The 11,327-nt window shown below is 32.3% G+C and overlaps 1 long non-coding RNA gene across 5 annotated transcripts; it reads right to left on the reverse strand.

Annotated features, from left to right (window-relative positions):
• Positions 1-5,905: 5,905 nt before the first annotated feature.
• On the reverse strand, positions 5,906-9,543 carry LOC21387686. 5 transcript variants are annotated; one of them, XR_002901949.1, is made up of 5 exons: positions 9,338-9,543; positions 8,066-8,227; positions 7,536-7,640; positions 7,110-7,228; positions 5,906-6,250 (listed from the first exon to the last, which is right to left on the reverse strand). It is a non-coding gene; the product is annotated as an uncharacterized LOC21387686 (long non-coding RNA). The 5 variants fall into 5 exon arrangements; XR_002901947.1 differs by lacking the exon at positions 9,338-9,543 and adding an exon at positions 8,827-9,219; XR_002901948.1 differs by lacking the exon at positions 9,338-9,543 and adding an exon at positions 8,827-9,219 and having other exon boundaries at positions 8,066-8,244.
• Between the last annotated feature and the right edge of the window lie 1,784 nt (positions 9,544-11,327).

Raw genomic sequence — 11,327 nt, forward strand, 5'->3', positions numbered from 1 at the left:
GTTTTGGTAGAAACCTTTCCTTCTACAATTGGTTCAAGTGGATTATCATTATTCAATCTCATTGAAATATCTATTTGCATTTTATTCACTTTTTGGGACTATGTTTAAACATGTCTTTAATTTAGATTTTTCAGTTTTACTATCTTTTTTCGATTTCTCATATTTTTTCTCTATATTTCATATATTTTTGGTTTCTCTCCCTTTTCTTCATTTTTCTTTCTCTTCTAATGATGATAGGGAAACATAAATTTAATATGTTGAATTTAATATAGTTTTTTAGGAATTTCTGTCAATACATCATTTTGACTTGATTCTATTTTTTCTTATTTTTTCTAATTCAGAATCTTTCATTACTCTGTTATCCCTATTTTGGTTCATTTTTATATTCGTACCGTCATTAAATCAGTATTAAATATAAGGATTACTTATATCTCTACATATATATATATCACTTTTTCTTTTGTATTATTAAATACCATTTTTTTCCCCACATTATTTTTCTATTTATGATATTTTTGCACAATTTTCTATTGTTAACAATTTCTAATATTCTTAGATTTACTCTTTGAATTAAAATTTGCTTTCCTATGATGTTATCACAATATAATAACAAAAGAAATTTCATCTGAATTATTTATCCATAATCACTTTACACTTTTGATAATAATGCTATACCCTTTTTGTTCCTTTTCCTCTTCTTTTTTTGTTTGTAAGCGATGAATTTGTTAGTTTTTAAGATTCTCCTAATCTGTTTGGACCATTTTGTTTTCATTCCTGTTTACTGTTCTCTTTCTATCCTTAAGTAATTGTATTTGTTCCTATTTGGTTGATATTTTACAGTTAGCACAGTTTTCACAGTGGTCCAGGTACACTTAATAACTTCTACTCTCTTTTTTTTCATCTTATTAACGCTTGCTCTCATATTATTAATATTTACCTATGCTTAATTAATTGTGTTTGTTTTTGCCTGCTTAATATTTTACAGTTAGAACACTTTTCATAGTGATCTAGCTACTATTACTAACTTTAATTCTCTTTTTTTCTGTTATTAATACTTGCTCCTATGTTATTAATATTTACCATTGTTTTTTTATATTAGTTTTATTATTATTCAATAAAATTAAAATGTTTATTTATGTTTTTATCTTCTTACCAAGCTTATTTTCTTTGTTCATTGCTTTTGTCCCCTACATTTTCTTTGTATTTGTGACATTCTTTCATAATTTTGTGTTATCAACAATTCCTTATATCTTTACTATTGCTACGAGGATTAAAATTTGTTTTCCTATAATATTATTACAATATAGTAATAAAAGAAACCACATCAAAATTATTTATCTATACTCAATTTACTATTTTCATAATAATATTACATCATATTTCTTTCTTTTCCTGTTCTTTTTTTGTTTGTAAGTGATGGATCTGTTCGTTTTTTACATTCTCCTCATATATTTGGACAATTTTGTTCTCATAATGTTAGTTTTTTTTCATATACTTTATTTTATTCACCTTTGTTTTCTTCATTGTTTCCCTTTATATTGGATCAATCTATATTATTTACTTTATTCTTTTTTGTACATGTTCTGTATTTCGAAAAGGACTCTCATTTCTTTCATTTTTTTAAACTCGCTTGGCAATTTTTGAATAATTTCATCTCTCCGGTTCTAACACTTACTTTGCTTCATTATTTTTTATGAAATATACACCATAATATATATAATGAATCAAATATTTTACAAAGTGTTATACCTTTATGGAATTGCCTACAGTGCCCAATCATAAAATGATTATAACAATATAATTCTATTTGTTCGTCACAAATTGATGAAAAAGTTCAAGACTTGAATAATAATAACTCTATAAAAATAGCATGATATTGGCCCCTTATGAACCTCCTTTTGGCTACTACATATTTCATTCTTTTTTTTCTTTTGTATTTTTTCTCTGCCCCTTATTCTGTTTTTGTTCATTTCTATTGATTTAGATATTAGCAGGAACTTTGTTTTACATGTTATCAGTGACTATTACTAATGCTAAAGATATTAACCAACTATATTAATATTATACTTCTTCATATTCTTTTTCTATGTACTTATACTATTTACAATTTCTTATATCTTTACTATTGCTACTTGAATTAAAATTTTTTTTCCTATGATGTTATTACAATATAGTAATAAGAAAACCACATCAGAATTATTTATCCATGCTCAATTTACTATTTTCATAATAATATTACATCACATTTGTTCCTTTTCCTCTTTTTTTTTGTTTGTAAGTGATGGATTTGTTAGCCTTTTACGTTCTCCTCATATATTTGGACAATTTGCTTCTCATAATGTTAGCTTTTTGTCATATACTTTCTTCTATTCATCTCTGTTTTCTTTGTTGTTCCTCTTTATATTGGATCAATGTATATTTTTTACTTTATTCTTTTTTGTTCCTGTTCTGTAATTGGGAAGAATTCTCATTTCCTTCATTTTTTTTTAATTCACTTGGCAGTTTTTGAATAATTTGATACGTTCGATTCTAACACTTGCTCTGCTTCATTATTATTTTTTTTATCATATATACATTATAATATGTATAATGAATCAAATACTTTACAAAGTATTATACCTTTATCCACTTGCCTACAGTACACAATTATAAAATAATTATAACAATATAATTTTATTTGTTCATCACAGATTGATGAAAGAATTCAAGACTTGAATAATAATAACTGTATAAAAATACCATGATATTGGCCCCTTATGAACTTCCTTTTGGTTACTACTTTTTTCATTCTTTTTTTCTATTGTATTTTTTCTCTTCCCGTTATTCTGTTTTTCTTCACTTCTATTGATTTAGATATTACCAGGGACTTCGTTTCACATGTTATCAATGGCTATTACTAATGATAAGCATGTTAACCAACAATATTAATACTATGCTTCTTTATATTCTTTTTCTATCTACTTATACTATTTTTTAGTAATATATTCTTATTTTACTGCCTACAGAAACTAATCATATAATGATTATCAGAATATAATTTTATTTGTTCATCACAAATTAATTAAGAGGACAAACAAAGATTTTCCAACTATACTTTCAACAAAGAGGACCACAAATAAATGCAATCGTTTCCAAAATATTTGAAGACACAAATCCTTTAGCACTACCAACACCAACATCAACAACTGCAGTGACAACCACAAGGTAAAATATTTATATTAAATTGTACCTATAACAAATAAAAAAATAATATCTAATATCTAAATTATATTTTACCAGCTCTCAAACAAAGACAATAGCAACAACTCTGACACCAGTGGATCCACAAACTCCAAACCCAAAAAAATCAACCGTTCGGTAAGTCATAAACTAATTTCCATTATTCATAAATCAAACACAATATTTATAATTATATATATATATATATCTAAACAAATTCTCATCATTGCAGTTCACGATTAAAAAAAACAGAACAATCTACAAAGCGACCGAAGACCAGGTAATATCACTTCCTCTAAATCAAAATATTGTCAATTTCATCGATTATCAATACTAACTTTTCAAAATTATACATATTATAGGTGAAAAAGAAAAACAAGGCACCACAACGACAACAAAAATCTCAATCACAATGTAAGTACATATTTAATAGAACATTATATAGACCCATCTATGTACAAATATGTATATGTATATCTAAACTGCTTTTGTATTGTAAAAATTATCAAGCTCTCATGTAATATAAAACTTTTTAGCTACTTCTCCCTTACTGAAAAAAGAAAAAAAATTTCCAATCTCTTTAATCTAACAATCATCTTTAACCTTCATCATACTCAAAATAACTTTACATACTATAAAATTGCTACCCGTTGCAACGAACGGGTATTCCACTAGTATATGCTAAAATTAACACAAGAAAAAGCGAGGAAAAAAAAAAGACAAGTATCCATAAAGTGCACTAATTCATGGCCACTGGCTTAGTTTGGTAGGGATTTTGAGAGCTCAAAATAGATTATTTAACCAGCCAAAGTTATTTTTAACGTTTGGGAGTAAACAATAATAAGAATCTGATTCTAGATTGTGTGGCAATTTAAAAAATCTCTTTAATGAAATTTTTGTTATTACGATTTTACCCCTGTTGAATGAAAACAATTCCATACCCAAAAAAATTTTGCCCTTCAAGGTCTTGTTCCTTTCCTCTTCCTCTACAATCTCCCCCGCCACTTCAATGTCGGCATGCTCAACCGCCGGAGCTCCGGCCAAATGCCGGTCACCGCCCAAACGTGAATGTGCATGCATTTCTTTTTTTTTTTAGTGTCTGTTAGTATTTTCTACCAATCATTTTGCAACAACTGGTAAATTAAATGTGTTTAATTACGTAGACTTGTAATTAGTAGTGTGCCTAATTTAAATTTTTGTTATTAGTGTTAATTTAAAGTTTTACCTAAAATTGTTTTCTATAAAAACCTGGTCACTTTTCAAATTTTATTAACTTTCCCCATAACTTTTTAGAAATTAGGCTTTTACCCAACATTTCAAGTATTATAAAAATGGCCCTCTGCACCTCCGTCTCACTGCCCTGTATCTCTGCAAAAGAAAAGTATAAAAATTACGGTAATGTTCATTTATCAATTTAAATTTAAAATTTAAATTTTATTACAATAAAAAATTATCATAAAAAATTAAATTAAATTTTTTTATTATAATAAAAAACTTCCAAATAAAATTATACCTTAATTTAAATTAAAAACTTCTTAAACCCCCTCAAATAGTTTTATAAAACCACTAGTTTTACTCAACTCACTCACTCCATCTCTCATTCCCGTTTCTCACTCTCCCCTCTCCCTTAAAATAAGATTTCCAGCCCTTCTTCACCATGCAAAACCAAAAACAAAACCCTCTCATGATCTAATGCTGAGAAAAGATTGAATTCTAAGGTGTTGTCAAGGTTTTTCTTCACAAAAAGGGAAAATTGAGGTAAGATTTCTTGAAAATGATTCTTAGATTGATATTGGCTTAGTTTAGTAGTGCTGTAGATTTAAAAAAAAAATTATTTTTAGCTGTGCTGAAAGAAGAAGCAGCTGTTACAAGAAGCAGCTGAGTTTTTGGTAAACTGTAATTATAGTAGCTGTACTGGTTTCAAAATCAGTGTAATAACGTTTAGTAAATTTTGATGTTGAATTACTGTGGGCATGTAAAATGATCAAAATAGACATGGTATGAAACTTAAATATATATAATTATTTTTAGTATTTAAAAATATTTGTTTAACTTTAAAAAAACATAATGCTATGATTTTGAATTTTTTAACAATAAATTTATGATAGTTAATTATATTTTTTTTTTCATTTCTTCATTCACAATATAATTACAACTAAAAGGAGCATTAGTGACAATATGGCAGGGACAGTTGCAGTCTTCGAGTTGTGAAATTGTTTTGTGCTCTCTCTCTTGCAAAACTTGGCAGGAACAATTGTAGTCTTGATATTATCAATTTTGGTGGGGTTCTTCTAAAAAATCTGCAAGAAAATATGATAAATTTGTTGATAAATTTCATGCCAAGAAACGAGCTAAACCAAATGATAATTAATTATAAGACTTCCCAAAAATCTACATTTAATTTGATAAAATTTACTTAAAGAGTTTTGATTGTGTTGCAAGAAATGAATAAATTGGTAGGGTACAGAGAAAAATCCGATAGGAATTCCCAACCCCAACTCAAGTTAGGCGGTATAAGGGCGGGGATGGGGAAGCATATATGCCCTGATGCCATCCCTACACAAAAGACTCATGAACCTCAGTATTGCTAGCTTGCACTTGTAATGAATCAACAATCAATCCAAAGAAAATATGTTCAATCATGGATACAAAAGAAAACTATAAATTAAAGACAAGAAAATTTCCGGTTACAACAACGCTATTGAAGAAAAGAATGATTGAATTCATGTGCAAAATTTCGAGGCCTGCCGAATCGACTATTCTAGTCCAAGTAAAACTATTTCAAGCTAATATTAACATCCTTGAAACAAATCAATTGCGAGCCAACAGACTCAAAAAGCCAAGGCAATGGGGTTACAACATCCAAAATCTAAGATCAAGAATCAAACTTCTCAAGCAGTTGAGATCCGTTATCAACCTACTCCAAAATTCGAAGTTGAGCCAGCAATATAACCCTTCAGTTATAAAGGGATTTCTTGACCAGTATTATTTTTTTTTCCTCTCCATAAATCAGAAGTAAGCTGCCCTTTATCTGCAGGAAAAATCAAAAATAAGTTCTTAGTTTGACTAAGCAGGTAATGAAAAGATGAAAGCAAGAAAACGGTAAATACATCCTGCGGTATATTACACGCACTCGGGGCTTAAAAAAAATTACATAACATTATACTCATAGACTTAATTTACCAAGGTTGTATAGTTAATATATATGCAGCAGCCAAGAAAGAATATGCTACAAATGCAGATGAATCATCTAAAATCCTATAAATAAAAGACAATAAATCTCAATAACCCTCTTATTATTCACTTTCGCCTACACTAAACATAATATGACCATTCCACTATATCCAACAACTGAAAAAGACAGGGGACTTCTAACTCCTATTCCACTAATTTCTCTCCTTTCTTTGCCTAACAACCTTTGAAATGCACCAAAAAAGACATGGGTTTATTATCAAGGACAAATTAGCCTGTGGATTGGGGTTATTTTTGCCCGACAACTCTGAACTTTGGGAAAGAAAACGATAAGGCTTACAATTTATCAAAGTGCTTTAGCTGAAAAGAAAAATTGCTAGACAAATCGACCAAACTAAGCCATTGCTTGTTTTGGATAGGGTGAAATGTGCGAGGAAGGGTGGAGTGAGATTCACACTCAGTGGAAGTTCTCACTTCTACGTCTTGATTACAAATGTTGGCTTGGATGATGAAGTGGTGGCCGTGAAAGTGAAGGGGTCCAAAACAGGGTAGATTCCGATTTTGCTTGAATGATAAATTTGTCGACTTATTTTCTAGTTCTAGACTTTACATTACTGTAAATCTGGGAAGCAATAAACTAGAGAATGGCCGAAATGAGAAACGCATCTTCAAAGGAGGGGGAACATAGAACAACCCACCTTTCTCTCCATTTTAGAAGAGCTTCTAAAAGTGGTAGCGGGGTATGTCTAGCAACCATAGCTAAGGAATCCAGTACTTGCTCATAGGCAGGATCTGATGGTCGAAGATATTGCCCATCCTGTAAATTGCCAATGTAACAACAAGCAAAATTTAGGACTCAACGACATCAACTTATCCAAATTAGCAAAACAAACATTCACCAAAAGAAGAGGAAAAAAATCCCGATATAGAAAACACACACGAATGTGTCAACCATACATGAAAGAGTAATACTATGCATTTTGATTACAACAATGCCGTTTCAAAGGTAAACCAATAAAGAAAATAAACACTTGAAATTCCAGAAACAAGGAGCTTATCCTTGTAATTAGTACTCGAAAACCAAAATCTATACTTCTTTCATTCATCAACATATAAAAACTCACCTTTTCTATGGAGAAGTCAGGAAAAAATAAATGAAGCAAAACTGTTTGACCCCAATGTTATGGGCCATCATCATCATCAGGAACTGGTCACTCAACACAAGTAATCTGGAACATGAAGATGACGCCAAGCATTCTTACTTATTTGTCCACTTTTGGCCAAGCATTCCTGTGAATGCTTAATTTGGCGCTAAAAAAACATGTAAAAATACCAACTCCAATCCATAATGCTAGTTTAGATGTTTTATCTAGTTCTTGTCACAAATTTTGAGCTTTGGAACTTCTAAAAGGATAATTTTTAAAATTTTTAAATAACAATAAAATGGTAATGTTGTAAACTTGTAATTATAAAGTGAAGAATTAACATATCAATTACTAAACAACCAAATGCCAAATTTGAGCAAGTAAAGCATTGCGGGAAAATGGTGGTGTCAAATTTTGGCATTTGACATTCAATTGAAGATGCTCTGAATGTTTTAATTGACCAAATAAGTAAGGAGTAGTCTAAATACAGAAGTTAAAAGGCATGATACCTCAGAAAGACTCTTGGGCATTGGTTTTCCTTCTTTCTTCAGATTTTCTATCTTCTTTTGTGCTTCTTTGGCCTACGTAAACTTGGCCAGAGCATTCTCAACATCGGCAATCATGCAATTACAATTCTTTGCTGCTTCTTGCTTGTGTTTGCTTTGGAGATTCTACAAAACATTAAAATCTAAAAAACTATCAACAAATGACAAAAAATAATAAAAACCCATTAAATTAGAGTAGAAAGATATACCTCAACATTAATGCTTATTAACAGCAAGTTATACAGACATGCTATAAAATCCGAATTTTTCATCAAGTATTGATGTATCATTTCATAAAGAATCCAAATTCTCGATAATTGATGTTTCACTAAGCAACAAAATCGGGAACTACGGTAACCCCACAAAAACTCTGAAGTTAACAAGTAATAAGACTCCGTTCAAAGAATTAAGCAAAAGAAAATCACATATAACAACATCAAACTCCGACTGAACAGAAGAACATAATTTAGATCATCATCAATATCAAAGGAAACCTAAAATCCTAAATCTAAAATTTCCTTCAAACTTTCAACTCAGCCAAGCAGAAAATAAGCAGAAACAACAAACGAAAATCCTAAAACATTTCTCCATAAACATTATTAACCACTTCGCAAATACGAGAAAATATACACTAAATTTAAGTATAACAGATCCACAAAGAGTTTGAAAATAAAGCACTTGTTTAGAACCAGAGAGAGAGATCGCAAGAAATGAAAATAAAGCACTTGATCTGATGACGAGAGACGGGCAGTCGGAGGAGGAGAAGGGAGACCGGCAACGGAGAGATCAATCGGGCGGAGGAGAAACCAAACGAGCTCCGAACCGCTAACGGAGAGATCAACCGGCGAACGAAGAGAGAGGCCGGTGAACGGAGCCGGGGAACCTCGCTTCGAACGGCGAGGAGAGGAGAGGATAGAACACACAAAAAATTTTTGATATGAGAATTTTTTATGTCCATTTTTTATCCTTGAAAAAATTATGTACGAGTCTTACTGTCTTAGTACCACTTGTAAAGTGTAGTTATTCACATGTAAAGCCGGGGAACCTCGCTTCTCAAAATTTTCCCCAAAACTTTGACCCTTGATAAGACCTTTATGTCCATTTTTTATCCTTTATCATGGACATCTTGCTGAATTTTAATCTATAAAATTTCAACTTGAGTTATGGTTTTTATTTGAAAACTTTGATATGTTGTTATGGCACACTAGTAAAGAAACAAGTTTTGCATAATTGAACCTGATTATGCTTGAGTTTGATTTGGTTCTAAATCGCTGGTTCATTAACAGTGCTAACGATGCCGTTGGACTTGGAGTTTCGAGAACTAATGAGATTTGACCATCACAAGAAGTTATCCGTAGATTGATTTGCCAAGAGGTAGGGTTTTTTCCCTTCTTGTTTAACCTGAAAATTTCTCTCTTTTTTTTTTTTTTTGCTAAATGAATTTTTCATTAAGTACCACAAAGGGCAAGCACAAACAAGTGAAACTGAGAAGACAGAAAATTCAAACATTAGAACACATGAAAAGACAACAATAACAACACAAAGACAGCAACTAGAACAGAGAGAGAGAGAGAGAAAAAAAAAAAAAACTATGCTACTGAAAACGAAAGAGAAAAGACTAAAGACACCAAGGCCCATCAAAGGGGAATCATTCCGTAGTGTCTTTGAGAACTTCTGAAGGGATAAGGTTGAAGGGGATGTCACCGGAAACGAGTCCTATTCTAGCCCATTTTGCCAAATTGTGGACAGCAAAATTGCATCTTATATTTATCCAAGCTAAGTCAGCAGCCTCAAAACAATTAAATAGCTCATCACAATCTGCTTTGATGTGCTTTAGAGCCCAAAGGCAATTCTCCATGCTTTTGGAGAGAGTCTTCATGGTACTTGTGACTAAGAGCGAGCTGTTGTGGTCCCTAGTAATTAGTGCTGCCATTGTATGGTGCTCTCGCATTGAGATGTCCACATTCACTTTGACCCAGCCATTAGGTGGTGATTTCCAATAAAGATCTCGAGGATCGCTGTGGGGGGTTTTGGCATATATTGAAGGTGGTGAAGATATTGACGATTGCATTCACTATAGATGGACATTATGTTGAACTCTCGATTGCTGAACACTGCTTCGTTTCGAGCTTAACAAATTGATTCCAAGGTTGAGAATGAAAAGAATAAGAACTCCGTCGTAGGTTTGAAATGAGCATCTCCAAATAGGATCAGTTTTAGAAACTCTTTCATTGCAGAGCAATTAAGGGCTTTGGACCTGAGACTTAATTGTGAAAGAAACTTGATGACTCTAGTGATCCTGCAAAATAGAAAAATGTGAGTAATAGATTCATTCTCTTCGTGACACAGAGGCCAAATTGTGTCTTTAATGCTCCCGTGGGCTGCCAGGCCTTCTCTAACAGGAAGAGCTTTGACAAGGGTAGACCACCAAAGTAGTTTGTGTCATAGGTGGATTCTCGAGCTCCATAATTCCTTCCACAACTTAGCACCCTCTAGGTCTTCCTCATATCTGTCCTTGCAGAGCACACCGTATGCTGATTTCACTGAGAAACTTCCGTTGTTTTCCGATGTCTAGATCTAGCTATCCTACTCAGCTTCTGTAGGAATTGGGGTTCGCAGGATTGTTTTGGATCAGATTGGCGGAAGCAGCGCCAGACTCTGTCCTCATCCTATATTCCCAGATCTTGTATGAAATTCAAAACCTTGTAGTAACCAATTGCTTCCCTGTAGATGAGGGCTGGCCAGAAGGTGAGGGCTGGCCAGAAGGTGCTGTGCTTTAGGACTCAAGGGTCAGACCAGAAGTTTGTACGTGTTCCATTTCCAACAAAGATACAAGCCTCCTTTTCAATGATATCCCTAATCTTTAGCAGGTCCCTCCAGAACTTTGACTCAATCAGCTTTGCTCTTGCTGTAAAAGAATTGCATCCCTTGAGGTACTTTGCCCAGATTATCGTAGCCCATAGAGCTTGGGATTTATTAACTAGCTCCCAGCCCCACTTTGCTAGAAGGGCTCTATTCATGTCATAAGTTTTCTGAAGTCGAAGCTCTCCATATATTTTTAGCCTACAGACTCGGTCCCATGGCCGCCAGTAAATTTTCTTTCCGGTCTTTCCCCACGAGAAGTCCCTAAGGATGCCATCAACCTTGGTGCAGATGCTCTTCGGCAGGAGATTTGTTGTCATGGAATAGGAGGGAACAAATTTGCCAACCGATTTTGTAATGTCTA

The sequence above is a fragment of the Morus notabilis genome, unplaced genomic scaffold (assembly GCF_000414095.1).
Source record: "Morus notabilis unplaced genomic scaffold, ASM41409v2 Scaffold883, whole genome shotgun sequence".
Taxonomy (NCBI): Eukaryota; Viridiplantae; Streptophyta; class Magnoliopsida; order Rosales; family Moraceae; genus Morus; species Morus notabilis.